Here is a 16572-nt window from a genome sequence, read left to right as displayed (position 1 = left end):
GAAAAATAATAAAGCAACATCATCCTTACCTTTCCATGGTTCCCATGACAGCTTCAGCTCTGCTACATCGAGATGACAGGCTGGACCGCAGCAGAACGCTGCCATCCAGCCTGTCATCCCGCAGACACTGAGAAGCGCAGGCTTGCTTGCGCTCCACAGTGTCTCTCTGTGAGGGCATCCAGATGAGCCGAGTTAATGTCCAATGAACTCGGCTCACCTCATGCACGTCACTGACAGCGTGGGAAAATTCTCCTGCACTCAGCCTTCAGCGTGGGAGAATTCTCACACTGAAGCGCTGAGTGCAGGAGAATTCTCCCACGCTGTCAGTGACGTGCAGGAGGTGAGCTGAGTTCATTGGACATGAGCTCACCTTACGCACGTCACTGACAGCGTGGGAAAATTCTCCTGCACTCAGCGCTTCAGCGTGGGAGAATTCTCACGCTGAAGCGCTGAGTGCAGACGAATTCTCCCACGCTGTCAGTGACGTGCAGGAGGTGAGCTGAGTTCATTGGACATGAGCTCACCTTATGCACGTCACTGACAGCGTGGGAGAATTCTCCTGCACTCACCGCTTCAGCGTGAGAATTTTCCCACGCTGTCAGTGACGTGCATGAGGTGAGCCGAGTTCATTGGACATGAACTCGGCTCATCTGGATGTCGTCACAGAGAGACGCTGAGCAGCGCAAGCAAGCCTGCGCTTCTCAGTGTCTGCGGGATGACAGGCTGGATGGCAGCGTTCTGCTGCGGTCCAGCCTGTCATCTCGATGTAGCAGAGCTGAAGCTGTCGTGGGAACCATGGAAAGGTAAGGATGAGGTTGCTTTATTATTTTTCTTTTATTGCAGGAGATCGTTGGCTTCAGCTGGAATGGGCGTGACGGTAAGTATGGTTTAATTTAGAACAATAAAGGATTGTGTCTTTATTTCAATTAAAGGACTTTATTTTGGGTGTTTGTGTTTTTTTTAACTTTGACTATGGGGTTAGTAATGGGGGTGTCTTATAGACGCCTCTCCATTACTAACCTGGGCTTGATGTCAGCTGGCATTATAAGCTGACATCAACCCCAACCCTATTACCCCCTGCCACCGCACCAGGGCAGCGTGGAAGAGCGAGGCTAAGTGCCAGAATTGGCGCATCCTATGAATGCGCCATTTCTGGGGCGGCTGACGGCTGGTGTTTCTAGCCTGTGAGGGGGCCAATATTCATGGCTCCCTTCCTGGGCTATTAATATCAGCCCCCAGCTGTCTGCCTAGCCTTTGCTAGCTATTAAATTAGGGGGGACCCCACGTCATTTTTTTTGGGGGGTCCCCCATTTTAATAGCTAGTAAAGGCTATGTATTCAGCTGGGGGCTGATATTACTAGCCTGGGAAGCTCCGCGGGTATTACCCCCTTCCCAGGCTTCAAACATCTGCCCCAGCCGTCTGCTTAACCTCCGCTAGAGCCTAAAATTAAGGGGAACCCCACGCCAATTTTTTTAATAATAAATCCTTTATTTTAATACTAAATGACAAGTACAGTAACCAACACTATCACTGTACTTCATATATATGTGACTGACATGTTTCTATCTATCTAATCTATGTGTGAAGCTCTATTCTGTCTGTTATAAATTGTCGGGTACCGCTGCTGAATTGCCGGCCGGCTTTTTTAAAGAGACGGTGCATGAAAACACTATTATTTTTTTTGATAAATCCTTTACGCTAAATGACAAGTACAGTAAGCAACACTGTCACTGTACTTCGTATATATGTGGCTGACATGTTTCTATCTATCTAATCTATGTGTGAAGCTCTATTCTGTCTGTTATAAATTGTCGGGTACCGCTGCTGAATTGCCGGCCGGCTTTTTTAAAGAGACGGTGCATGAAAACACTATTATTTTTTTTTATAAATCCTTTACGCTAAATGACAAGTACAGTAAGCAGCACTTTCACTGTACTTCGTATATATGTGGCTGACATGTTTATATCTATCTAATCTATGTGTGAAGCTCTATTCTTTCGGTTCTAAATTGTCGGGTACCGGTGTATGCCGCTGCTGAATTGCCGGCTTTTCATGTTTCACTGTTGGCACTGTTCCCATCGATTTGGGCAATCACTGTAATGCCACAACCACCATGGCTGTGGCATTACAGTGAGTGGCAGACAATCCCTGCATGATTGGTGCTCTAAATAGTGCCAGACATGCAGGACACGCTTTTGGTGCACGAACAGTTATCGAACATAACCTCGAACAGCCGAATTTTTTGCAAATCGTTCGGGTTCGTCGAACAACTCGAACACCGCCCAAAACAGCTCGAATTTGAGATTGGCGAACAGTTCTAGTCGAACACCGCTCATCTCTAGTAAAGATGCCCCATCCTCTCAGTCTTCACTTGTTATGGCAGTTTCTCAAGAAAAAGCATCAACGTCCACGTCCACGTCCCACCGCAGCGTTCAATTGTCCATATCCCAGACCTTTGAACGAAAGCGGAAATTCGCAGCTAACGACTGCTTGCATTGGAAATGCTGCCTTTTAGGCTGGTGGAGACGGAATCCTTCCGCAATCTTATGGCGGTGGCCGTCCCTCGGTACTCGGTCCCCAGCCGACACTATTTTGCCCGGTGTGCCATCCCCGCACTACACAAGCACGTGTCCCAAAGCATCTGCCGTGCCCTCAACAACGGAGTTACTGGGAGAGTCCACCTGACAACGGACACGTGGACAAGTGCTTGTGGCCAGGGACGGTACATCTCTCTGACGGCACACTGGGTAAGCATAGTGGAAGCCGGGACCCAGTCGGACCTTGGGACGGAACACATCCTCCCCACACCGAGGATTGCGGGCCCTATGTCAGTCAGAGTTGCCCCCACAGTGTACAGCTCCTGCGCATCCTCCTCCTCCTTCTCCTCCTCATGTTCAGCCTCCATCTCAGATATCACCACATCAGTTACAAGCTGGAAGCATTGCAGCACTGCCTCCGCCAAGCGGCAACAGGCTGTGCTGAAACTCATAAGCTTAGGTGATAAACCTCACACTGCTTGTGAGTTGTGGACAGCTGTGAAAGAGCAGGCAGATCTGTGGCTGAGACCGCTGAACCTACATCCCGGCATGGTCGTGTGTGACAATGGCCGTAACCTGGTGGCGGCTCTGAGGCGAGGTGAGATCACACGCGTACCATGCCTGGCTTATGTGCTTAACCTCGTGGTTCAGCGGTTTCTTAAATCGTACCCCGAGTTGCCAGATCTGCTCGTGAAAGTACGCCGCCTGTCAGCTCATTTTCGCAAGTCGGCTACAGCTTCCGCCGCCCTTGCTGTGTTGCAGCAGCATTTGCAGCTTCCGGCACACCGACTGGTGTGTGATGTCCCCACACGTTGGAACTCTACCCTCCACATGTTGCAAAGGATTTGTGAGCAGAAGAGAGCAGTTGTGGAGTACCAGCTGCAACAAGGCCGTCAATATTCAGGTCAGTCTCCACACATAAGACCTCAGGAGTGGACCTGGATGTCTGACATATGTACCATCCTGACAAACTTTGAGGAGGCCATCAAGATGGTGAGTGGCGATGACGCCATCATTAGTGTCAGCATCCCACTTGTCTGTCTTTTGCAACGCTCTCTGCAGATAATTAAAGAGGAGGCATTGCAGCCAGAGTATGATGAGATAGATCAAGAAGCCGTAGCGGGCGATTACACACAGCCCAGCCTCATCTTATCCAAACGTGCATTGGGGGACAATGAGGGAGAGGAGGAGGAGGAGGAGGAAGAACAGGAGCTGCTATTATGCATTGTAGACGGTAGTACCTGTACAAGTGTCATACCGTCGGTTCAGCGTGGGTGGCCTGAGGACAGGGGGGAGGAGGAAGAGGAGGAGGAGAGCATGGTCAGTCGTCATCTTGGTGAGGACACGGAAATCTTGCCCGTTACCAGTCTGGCACGCATGGCTGACTTTATGTTACGCTGCCTTAACCGTGACCCTCGCGTTGTCAAAATGTTGGGTGACAGTCATTACTGGTTGGTGACACCTGTAGACCCCCGCTACAAGGAGAACTGTCACTCTCTTATTCCTGAGGTGGAGAGGTCTACAAAAATGGGGCAATACCAGAAGGCCCTTGCTGCAGAACTCTTAAAAAAATTCCCATCTGAACAGGCTAGCGGCAGAGGTCACAGTTCGTTGCCCAACCAAGGCGTACAGGCGAGAGAGAAGCAACTCCAATCCAGCAGAGGCAGGGGAACACTGTCAACGTTCTGGGACAGTTTTTTGACACCCGCCCAGCTTACAGGCCCTGAGGCGCGGGGTACTCTCACAAGGAGTGGAAAGTTTCAAAAGATGGTGAGGGAGTACCTTGCCGACCGTACCAGCGTCCTCCGTGATTCCTCTGTGCCTTTTAATTAATGAGTATCCAAGCTGGACACTTGGAATGAACTCGCTCTTTATGCATTGGAGGTCCTGGCCTGCCCTGCCGCTAGCGTGTTATCGGAGCGTGTTTTTAGTGCCGCTGGGGGAATTATAACTGATAAGCACACTCGCCTGTCAACTGACAATGCTGACAAGCTGACCCTTATCAAAATGAACAAGGGCTAGATTGGGCCAGACTTCTCATCACCACCAAATGACAGCAGAGTAATATAAAGTCAAATCCACTGTGTTATTTCGGGAGGTGTATTCACATGCACCGCTTCACACCCACACATGGGTATACACTTCCTCGTTTCGGCTGTTTTATCTTCTGCTCCTTATCCTCAGCCTCCACCACCACTATACCACCAGGGTGCCAGCATTGCAAGTTCCTCCGCCCTAATTTTTGGCAGCTTTTGCTTGCAAGGCATAAGCAAATACTATGGGACACACACTCCCCAATAAAGGGACTTATGTTTGTAATATGCTGTACTGCATGGCTCTTGTAAGGGGTATTGCAAGTTGCTCCGTCCTAATTTTTGGCAGCTTTTGCTTGGAAACCATAAGCAAATACCATCGGACACCCACTCCCTAATAATGGGACTTATGTTTGTAATATGCTGTACTGCATGGCTCTTGTAAGGTTCATTGCAAGTTGCTCCGTCCTAATTTTTTGGCAGCTTTTGCTTGGAAAGCATAAACAAATACTATGGGACACCCACTCTCCAATAATGGGACTTATGTTTGTAATATGCTGTACTGCATGGCTCTTGTAAGGGGCATTGCAAGTTGCTCCGTCCTAATTTTTGGCAGCTTTTGCTTGCAAGGCATAAGCAAATACTATGGGACACCCACTCCCCAATAATGGGACTTATGTTTGTAATATGCTGTACTGCATGGCTCTTGTAAGGGGCATTGCAAGTTGCTCCGTCCTAATTTTTGGCAGCTTTTGCTTCCAAGGCATAAGCAAATACTATGGAACACCCACTCCCCAATAATGGGACTTATGTTTGTAATATGCTGTACTGCATGGCTCTTGTAAGGGGCATTGCAAGTTGCTCCGTCCTAATTTTTGGCAGCTTTTGCTTGCAAGGCATAAGCAAATACTATGGGACACCCACTCCCCAATAATGGGACTTATGTTTGTAATATGCTGTACTGCATGTGACGCGCCCCCTGGGCCGTGTGTACACGTGTGTGAGATACCCAGTGCTGGGTCTCTGGCGTCTGTAGTCTCCGTGGCGGTGACCCGGTCCAGTGGCTCAGGCTGGTCCAACCAATGGCAGTCTTTCTTAGGCTTTGAGGTTAATTGTCCGACTGCGCCACCCGTGGATTGCAGTCAGGGAGCACCACCGCTGCGAGGCAGACCGCTGAGGCTGGTGTTGTGTGCGCTGCAGAGAATGGGATAACTCCCCATGGGAGGAGTATAGCCTCAGGGCAGTGAGTGTGGATGATGGGGGTGATGGTGCACGAGCGCAGCAGGAATGACTCAGAGTCTTTGCAGTGCTGTTCAGGGTCTTTACTGATGATTATAAGGTAGACCCTCCTGGGAGTACTGGCTAGCATAAGAGGCCTGCTCAGTCTGTGAGCAAGCAGGAGTTCCCCTGGCCAGGTGGAGTTGTAGGCCTCTCGATCTGTCTGCACTCTTCCTGGCTACCTTTCTGTAAGCGGGTAGAAGTAGCCCATGTCCCTGAGTGTACCATGTAGTGCTCACCCGTATGGCTGGTGACTTGGGGCCTTCTGTTAGCCTCCGCTCCACGACGGCGGTGCTGGTCCCTTGCTTGTGACTGAGCCTCTGGGCTTCTATGGCCAGAGGACCTGAAATCCCCTGCCGGCTGGTTTCTGCTGCTGGATATATAAGTCCTCACAGCCTCGGACTCCTGTGTCCGGTTCCTATTGTCTTCTGCCAGGGCGAGCTCTGCTCAGCTTCCAGCCCCTGGTCTTTAGCTCCTAGTTCCTACAGAGCTCCTTGCTGTTACTTTCCCTTGCTCTCACTCTGACTCTGAATGTTCTCTGTTCTCTGACTCACTCAACCCCGCCCCAGATCCAGTTTATAAGGGCAGAATTCTCCCCTCCCAGGACTGGGGCAGGAGAATGTTGCATGTTTAAGGGATCCTGACTAGGAAACCTCCCACTTGCTCTCCGGCATAATATCTTTATCACTGTGGTGACCAGACCCCTGGGGTGCCACACATGGCTCTTTTAAGGGGAAAAGCCTTCCATTCACTGCTTAGGCCAACAGTGCACAGGAGACCCAGTTGCTATAAATGGAAAAAAAGGTTTAGTTAACGCTCTCTGACCTCCATGTCATTTCCAAGGGGCATTGGAGTGCCTCGAAATTTTTGGTAGGCATTGCACTCACTGTATGCCCTATAACTGTGTAGCCGAACCACTCCTTTTGTTACAGAAATATATCCTACAAGACATATCTGGTTGACTGGCCTGATATTGATGTGAATGGTCCCTGTTCCTCCTGCTCTTTCTCCTTTGCCACTACCTCATCCATCTTTTATCACCTGAAGCTTTGTTTTAACGGGAGTCATAGAACTTGGATAGTAGCAGGAAAATATCCAGCAATCCTCGGAGGAGGTAGGATATGCGCCAAAACGCTGACCACCTCAGGCCTAGCCGCTACTACATACATGTGCTTGCATTACAACAAAACAAAGCAGATGCTAACTTCTATCATTCTCATCATGCTCCTCACCTTGGCACTCTCAACTCCCCTGATGGAGAAGCCAGGGCCCACCGGAGGAGTCTGATAGTCCGGTGGGCTCGGCCAATGCTGCCCTAAAGCAGGCCAGGCTAAGAAAAGTGTGGGAAAGGTTACCGGGACAAATAGGGGTGGCTGGGGACCGAGTAAGGACACCCGGCCACCCCCTGGAGGCTGGGGAGCAAGCGAGGACACCCGGCCACCAGGCGGCTGGGGACAGAGTATGGATACCAGGCCGCCGACACAGCCATGGCGTGGTGGCCAGATTCTGCCTCCACATGCCTAAAAGGCCCAATTTAAAGTGCAAGCAAGCTAGCAGTATGGTATTACAGCCTGGGGGTGGGTGGGTGGCAGGCTGCATACTTGCGCTTGCATTGCAAGGAATGGGAGAGGTACAATTGAACACTGCCCTGGGACAAGGACTTGAATGGGGATAGTTGCAAGTCTGCTACGACAGGTGCAAGGTGGGAGGCATCTTCACATGTACCATGAACAGGGGTTTTGCATGCACACACTACAGCGGAATAGGCTCTCCTTCCCACTAAATGCACTGGGGAGGGCACAGGTAATGTTTTGGTATACGCGCTTAATCTTATGTATAAGGCACACCAGGACAAATAGGGGCGGCTGGGGACTGAGTATGGATACCTCGCTGCCGAAGCAGCCATGAGGTAGTGGCCAGCTTCAGCTTCCTCCAAACTAAAAGGCCCCATTTCAAGTGCAAGCTAGCGGTATGGAATTGCAGTCTGGGGGTGGGTGGGTGGCAGGCTGCACACTTACACTTGCATTAAAAGAAAACATAGCAGATGCTAACTTCTGTCATCATCATCATGCTCCTCACCTTGGCACTCTCAACTCCACCGATGGAGAAGTCAGGGCCCACCGGAGGAGTCTGGTTCTCTGGTGGGCTCGTCCAATGCTGCCTAAAGCAGGCCGGGCTAAGAAAAGTGTGTGGGGGGATGTTCCAAGGAGTAATAGGGGCGGCTGGGGACCGTTTATGGACACCCGGCTGCCCCCAGGCGGCTGGGGACCGTGTGTGGACACCCGGCCGCGGGGCGGCTGGGGACCGAGTATGGATACCCGGCCCCCGGGCAGCTGGGGTCTGAGTTTGGATTCCAGGCCGCCAACACAGCCATGACGTGGTGGCCAGATTCCGCCTCCACATGCCTAAAAGGCCCAATTTCAAGTTCAAGCAAGCAAGCAGTATGGTATTGCAGCCTGGGGGTGGGTGGGTGGCAGGCTGCATACTTGCGCTTGCATTGCAAGGAATGGGGGAGGTACAATTGAACACTGCCCTGGGACTAGAACTTGCATGGGGATAGTTGCAAGTCTGCATCTTCTGATGCGGCAAGGATCACTTATGATGGGCACACTTTTAGACAGTGACCTGGGAGTCAGAGATGCTTCCAGGGGTCTTCCCCATGCTGTTCCCATGTCTTTTCAGCACTTTATGCATGTGTCACACAGCACATGGCCAGATAAGGTTGTAAAATGTTAAAATGACATTTCCCGGTGAATGCATTTGTCATAGTTGAAAGCAATACAAAAGTGCAAAAACGCATAAAAAATGCTACTTGTGAACATAGCCGAAGGTGTGGAGGAGTATTTTTTTTTGGACATTTATTTTAACTTATATACAAGTCTTTTCCCTGGAAAGGATGTTCCTTAACATATTTCACAGGAAAAAAGTTTTACTTTCGTTTTTGAACGTTTCATTGTGAGCCCGTAAAAGTGGCTTAATACCTCTGACCACGTTGTTGACAGCAGTGACCTGGGGGTCAGAAATGCTTCCTGGGGCGATCTCCATGCTGTCCCTATGTCATTTGAGCACTGTCACTATCGTTTTGGGCACTTGTTAGGCTTTTAAAAGACTGCCGGGGGTGCCACCGCAAAAATGCTCGAGTCTCAAATAGACTAACATTGGGCTCGTTGCTTGGGTCGAGCACCCGAGTATCACGGCGAGCTCGGCCCGAGCTTCGAGCACCCGAGCATTTTAGTGCTCGCTCAACACTAATATTTAGGTTTTATGTACCGAATATTGTACATAAAGAACAAATATTAGCTGTAGGTATATCAATCATATAGAAAAACAATGCCAATGTATACAATTTTCTGCACTGTACACGTTTTATAGACTTTGACCATGATCTAAAGGAAGTAAGAACAATTTATCATTTGCCTGCAGACATTTGTTTGATTTCCTGGCCAGTGATAGTTTTTATGTCATTCTATTCACACATGGTATTGATTGAAACCTTGGGCGTATTTATCAACATTTTACATTGCCTAGAATTGTATAATTAATGTCAGATAAAACTAGATATATTTAGCAGCTGTAAAATATCAGCAGTATCATTAGAAAGATGTTTAAGACATTTGCCAAGCCCGAACTCAAAAATTCAGCAGAGTTTATGCTTGCCTTATGTTCTGGTGTAACTGCAGAAACACAGACAGCGGGGCTGGGGCAGATTTACCACTGATGCATAACATTTAGGCTACATTCAACTAATTGCAAAAAATGGGTCAGTTAAAAGCTGATGGTTTCTGTGTGTTATTTGTTTTTAATGGCAAATCATACACCAAGTTTGATCCGTAAAAATGGATCAGAATAGAGCATGCACTGAGTTTAACAGAACTGTCAAGTGGGTCAATAAGTTAAATAAGCAGATGTGCTACTTGTTCCATTAAATGTGATGAATCCATGTGCTGTCCATTAGTAAAATGAGAAATACTGACATGAAAATATGGACATGAAAAAAAAGATGAGGTTCTCAGAAGATGTATCAAATTTACCACAATGGCACACACTTTTTGATAGATTTGGTTCATCTGTGGCACATGTTGCACTCTCTCTTTCTTTTCTTATAGTAATTCTATGACTATGAAAAACTGTAGCAGTTTTTTGGATCATATGGAATATTTTACTGTCAAGAATTAAATTTTATTAAGGTTTTTAACCTCTTTGATAGCATATTTTACACCCGTATCGTGCCCCTAAAAATATTTCTTGTAAGATGCCAGCATCTGTTTTTAAGATATTATTTTGTACCAGAATTTTGTGGAAGAATGGTAATAAACTAATAATATACAGTACAGACCAAAAGTTTGGACACACCTTCTCATTTAAAGATTTTTCTGTATTTTCATGACTTTGAAAATTGTACATTCACATTGAAGGCATCAAAACTATGAATTAACACATGTGGAATTATATACTTAAAAAGAACGTGGGAAACAACTGAAAATATGTCTTATATTCTAGGTTCTTCAAAGTAGCCACTTTTTGCTTTGATGACTGCTTTGCACACTCTTGGCATTCTCTTGATGAGCTTCAAGAGGTAGTCTCCGGAAAGGGTTTTCACTTCACAGGTGTGCCCTGTCAGGTTTAATAAGTGGGATTTCTTGCCTTATAAATGGGGTTGGGACCATTAGTTGTGTTGTGCAGAAGTCAGGTGGATACACAGCTGATAGTCCTACTGAATAGACTGTTTGAATTTGTATTATGGCAAGAAAAAAGCAGCTAAGTAAAGAAAAATGAGTGGCCATCATTACTTTAATAAATGAAGGTCAGTCAGTCCGAAAAATTGGGCAAACTTTGAAAGTGTCCCCAAGTGCAGTTGCAAAAACCATCAAGCGCTACAAAGAAACTGGCTCACATGAGGACCGCCCCAGGAAAGAAAGACCAAGAGTCACCTCTGCTTCTGAGGATAAGTTTATCCGAAGCTAACATCATCAGAAATCGCAGGTTAACACCAGCTCAGATTAGAGGTCAGGTCAATGCCACACAGAGTTCTAACAGCAGACACATCTCTACAACAACTGTTAAGAGGAGACTTTGTGCAGCAGGCCTTCATGGTAAAATATTTGCTAGGAAACCACTGCTAAGGACAAGCAACAAGCAGAAGAGACTTGTTTGGGCTAAAGAAAGCAAGGAATGGACATTAGACCAGTGGAAATCAATGCTTTGGTCTGATGAGTCCAAATTTGAGATCTTTGGTTCCAACCACCGTGTCTTTGTGCGACGCAGAAAAGGTGAACGGATGGACTCTACATGCCTGGTTCCCACTGTGAAGCATGGAGGAGGAGGTGTGATGGTGTGGGGGTGCTTTGCTGGTGACACTGTTGTGGATTTATTCAAAACTGAAGGCATACTGAACCAGCATGGCTACCACAGCATCATGTAGCGGCATGCTATTCCATCCGGTTTGCGTATAGTTGGACCATCATTTATTTTTCAACAGGACAATGTCCCCAAACACACCTCCAGGCTGTGTAAGGGCTATTTGACCAAGAAGGAGAGTGATGGGGTGCTACGCCAGATGACCTGGCCTCCACAGTCACCAGACCTGAACCCAATCGAGATGGTTTGGGGTGAGCTGGACTGCAGAGTGAAGGCAAAAGGGCCAACAAGTGCTAAGCATCTCTGGGAACTCCTTCAAGATTGTTAGAAGACCATTTCCGGAGACTACCTCTTGAAGCTCATCAAGAGAATGCCAAGAGTGTGCAAAGCAGTCATCAAAGCAAAAGGTGGCTACTTTGAAGAACCTAGAATATAAGACATATTTTCAGTTGTCTCACACTTTTTTGTTAAGTATATAATTCCACATGTGTTAATTCATAGTTTTGATGCCTTCAGTGTGAATGTACAATTTTCATAGTCATGAAAATACAGAAAAATCTTTAAATGAGAAGGTGTGTCCAAACTTTTGGTCTGTACTGTATCTGCGGCAGTATTTTTATTATTCCATTCACAATTACAATGATTATTGTTATACACCATTATTCCACTCCAAAGATTCCATATTGAAATACAATTAAGAAAAAAAGGGGAAGCGCCCCTAGTGCAAATCATACAAGGTGGTTGGAACATTTTAAGGTGATAATTACTCACCCTGTGAGGCTGTGCTCGCAGGCACAACTCTGCCAAGTAGGAAATAATATGCTCCCTCGGGGCTGCAGCTTCACCCACTGAGTTACTGAGTTCCAACGGGAGTCCAGAAATTCGGATGACAGATGATGTGGGAATGGGTGATATATATATATTTGCCTGATGAAGAGGCTAGAAAAGCCTCAAAACGTGTAGCAAATAAATATGATTTTTCAAGATCACTTCTTTGTGGCATCTGTTCATGTGCAGCACTATCGATCTCCCATTCCCATCATCCGTCATCCATATTGAAATACAGTCATGGCTGAATGTGTTGGCACCCATGAAATTGTTCCAGAAAATGAAGTATTTCTCCCAGAAAAATATTGCAATTACATGTTTTATTATACACATGTTATTTCCTTTGTGTGTATTGGAACAACACAAAAAAACTGAGTAAAAAGGCAAATTGGACATAATTTCACACAAAACCGCAAAACTGGGCAGGATAAAATTGTTGGCACTCTCAACTTAATATTTGATTGTACACCCTTTGAAATAAATAAGTTCAAACAATTGCTTTTTATAACTATCAACATTCTTCTTACACCTCTCAACTGGAATTTTGGACCACTCTTCTTTTGCAAACTGCTCCAGGTCTCTCATATTTGAAGAGTGCCTTCTCCCAACAACAGTTTTAAGATCTCTCCACGGGTGTTCAATGGGATTTTGTTTCCATTCATTTCTGGGTGCTTCTTGAAGTATGTTTGGGGTCATTGTCCTGCTGGAAGACCCATGACCTAGAACGCAAACCCAGCTTTCTGACACGGGGCACTACATTGCGACCCAAAATCCTTTAATAATCTTCAGAACTCATGATGCCTTGCACATAGTCAAGGCACCCAGTTTCAAAGGCAGCAAAACAACCCCAAAACATCTTTTAACCTCCACCATATTTGACTGTAGGTACTGTGTTCTTTTCTTTGTAGGCCTCGTTCCGCTTTCAGTAAACAGTTGATGTGCTTTACAAAAAAGCTCTGTCTTTGTCTCATGTGTTGACAAGACGCTTTTCCGGAAGGATTATTGGTTACTCACGTACATTTTGTCAAACTGCAGTGTAGCTTTTCTATGTCTCTGTGTCAGCAGTGGGGTCCTTCTGGGTCTCCTGCCATGGCGTTTCATTTCATTTACATGTCGACGTATAATTTGGGCTGACACTGATGCACCCTGAGCCTACAGGACAGCTTGAATTTCTTTAGAACTTCATTGGGGCTGCTTATCCACCATCCGGACTATCCTGTGTTGCAACCTTTCATCAATTTTTCTCTGCCATCCATGTCAAGGGAGATTAGCTACAGTGCCATGGGTTGTAGACTTCTTGATTATGTTGCGCACTGTGGGCAAAGCAGCATCAATATGTCTGGAGATGAACTTGTAACCTTGAAATTGTTGATATTTTTAAACAATTTTGGTTCTCAAGTCCTCAGACAGTTCTCTTCTCCTCTTTCTGTTCTCCATGAATAGTGTGGCACACACAGACACACAATGCAAAGATTGACTCAACTTCTCTTTTTATTTTGTTTCAGGTGTGATTTTCATACTGCCCACACCTGTTACTTGCCACAGGTGAGTTTGAATGAGAATTACATGTTTGCAACAAAGTTGTTGACCCATAATTTTGGAAAGGTGCCAACAATTTTGTTCATCCCTTTTTTGGGGTTTTGTGTGAAATTATATCCAATTTGCCCTTTTCTCTGTTTTTTTGTGTTGTTCCAATATATACAAAGGAAATAAACATGTGTATAACACAACATGTGTAATTGCAATAATTTTCTGGGGGAAATACTTTATTTTCTGGAATAATTTCAAGAGTGTCACACTTTCGGCCATGACTGTAATTGTACAGACATATTATCAAAGCAAAACGTTTTTCCGATCACTAAAAATCACATTCAAGTGGCTTAAAATGTCAAAAAGGGTTACTATTATACCTACCGCATAGTGCTATTCAATAGAGTTTCTTGCTGCTTCCTGTTGAACATATCTTCTATAGTGACATCTTCATTGACCAAAATATTATGGCCAGTGAATTGTTGCCAAAATCACAAAGTTCCTTATGACATTTCATTGTGCTATAATGACAACTAATGGCCAGAGGAAATTAATTTTTGCCATATAAGAATTTAGTGTTTTTTTTAGCATTTTGAGAAACTTTTATTTTAAAAGTCCAGAAAAGAACTTCAAAGGAAACCTGACAGCTGATTAATGTTGCCCGAACTATGGGCACCTTGAATAAAGGTCCGGCTCATTACAGGCTTAATACGCTAAACTCTGAAAAACTACGCTCATGAATGATCATTTTCTACATGTTTATATAGAGAAGGACCCGTCCGTCAGAGGTAGCATGGTAGGGGAAAGTCTCGAGGGACTGGCCTCTTGGACTAATCACCCAAGTGGGATGGTCCCTAGCCTGATTTTCAATGTATGTTTTCTCTGAAATACCACATCAGTTTAAAATGAAACATACCTGTCAGGTACCCTTTACACATTTCAACTATGAAACATGGAAGTAGCAGAATTCAAATATAACTATATTTTATGATTTGAAAATATTCTTGCCATTGAGTTAACAAGAAATAATCTGTGGTAGACACAAACAGACTAGTAGCTTCTATATTCCAATCTCATACAACAGCCTTATATGTCTCCTGTACAATCCATCAGTAATTGTGAGCCATCAAATTCATTAGCAAAGCATTTCTTCATCAATTTCATTACGTTTGGTATTTACATGCAATCTAATACAGTAGACATCTGCTTTAAAGGGGTGCACCGAGAAATTTAATAAAATATATAAATAAAATACATTTAGGCTATGTGCCCACGATGCAGAAATGTTCCGGATTTTTTCCTGAGCATTTCTGCATCTCCCCTGGCAGAAAAAACGCATGCGGATTGTACATGCGGATCGTACATGTGGATTGTACATGCGTTTTTCCTGCCAGGGAAGACAATGATCCAAAACACCGCTCCAAATCTACTCAGGCATTCATGCAGAGGAACAATTACAATGTTCAGGAATGGCCATCCCAGTCCCCAGACCTGAATATCTTTGAACATCTGTGGGATCATTTGAAGAATGCTGTCCATGCTCGGAGACCATCAAACTTAACTGAACTGGAATTGTTTTGTAAAGAGGAATGGTCAAAAATACCTTCATCCAGGATCCAGGAACTCATTAAAAGCTACAGGAAGCGACTAGAGGCTGTTATTTTTGCAAAAGGAGGATCTACTAAATATTAATGTCACTTTTCTGGTGAGGTGCCCATACTTATGCACCTGTTAAATTTTGTTTGAATGCAGATTGCACATTTTCTGTTAGTACAATAAACCTCATTTCAAGGCAGAAACATTACTGTGTCCAACAGTTATTACATATATCAAACTGAAATAGCTGTTGCAAAAACACCAATTTTAAGAAAACATTAAGCTTAAGATTAATAGGGGTGCCCAAACTTTTTCATATAACTGTATCTTCTCTGTCTCACAACTCTAAACAGCTATTCAACACTTTCAATTCTCTCCCCCGTCCCCTAGTGCCTCCTCCCTCTCCTCTCATCTCAGCCGATGACTTTGCCTCATTCTTCAAACAGAAGATTAATGGCATCAGACAAAGCTTTTTCCTAAAGTCCCTACAGGCCCTTCTCATAGCTACTCAATGCTCCTCCTCCAAAACCAGCTTCTCCACCATTATGGAAGATCAACTTTCCTCTCCAACTCACACCTCACCACCTGTGAACTTGACTCAATCCCGTCCCCACCTCATCCCTAATCTTACCACAGTCTTCATCCCAACTCTAACTCACCTTTTAAACCTGTCACTGACAACTGGTGTCTTCCCCTCATGCTTCAAACATGCCTCAATCACACCCATCCTCAAAAAGCCCTCCGTTGAGCCATCCTCCCTGACTAGCTATCGCCCCATATCACTTCTCCCCTATGCCTCAAATCTACTCGAACATTACGTTCATTTTGAATTGTTCTCCCACCTGTCATCCTGGTCCCTCTTTGACCGCTTACAATCTGGCTTACAACCGCACCATTCTACTGAAACTGCCCTGACTAAAGTCACCAACGACCTACTAAACGCCAAATCCAAGCGACACTATTCTGTCCTCCTCCTCCTGTGCCTATCATCTGCCTTCGAAACAGTGAACGATTCCCTCTTACTACAGACTCTCATCTCTTGGCATTAAAGACTTGGTCATATCTTAGATTTCCTCATACTTAACAGACAGGACATTCAGCGTCTTCCACTCACACACCACCTCCTCATGTCTCCCCCCTATCTGTCGGTGTCTCCCAAAGTTCAGTCCTAGGACCTTTGCTCTTCTCCATCTACACCCTCAGCCTGTGACAGCTCATTCAGTCCCACGGCTTTTAGTATCATCTCTATGCTGATGACACACAGATATACCTCTCTGGACCTGATATCACCTCCTTATTAACCAGAATCCTACAATGTCTGTCCGCTATCTCATCCTTCTTCTCTGCTAGATTTCTAAAACTTAACATGGATAAAACTGAATTCATAACTTTTCCCCCATCTCACTCACCC

Source organism: Phyllobates terribilis, unplaced genomic scaffold (assembly GCF_046119375.1).
Source record: "Phyllobates terribilis strain yellow unplaced genomic scaffold, ASM4611937v1 Scaffold_11__3_contigs__length_659146591, whole genome shotgun sequence".
In the NCBI taxonomy this organism is placed as follows: domain Eukaryota; kingdom Metazoa; phylum Chordata; class Amphibia; order Anura; family Dendrobatidae; genus Phyllobates; species Phyllobates terribilis.
The sequence above is the reverse complement of the archived record's forward strand: the minus strand, read 5'-3'. Positions refer to the sequence as shown.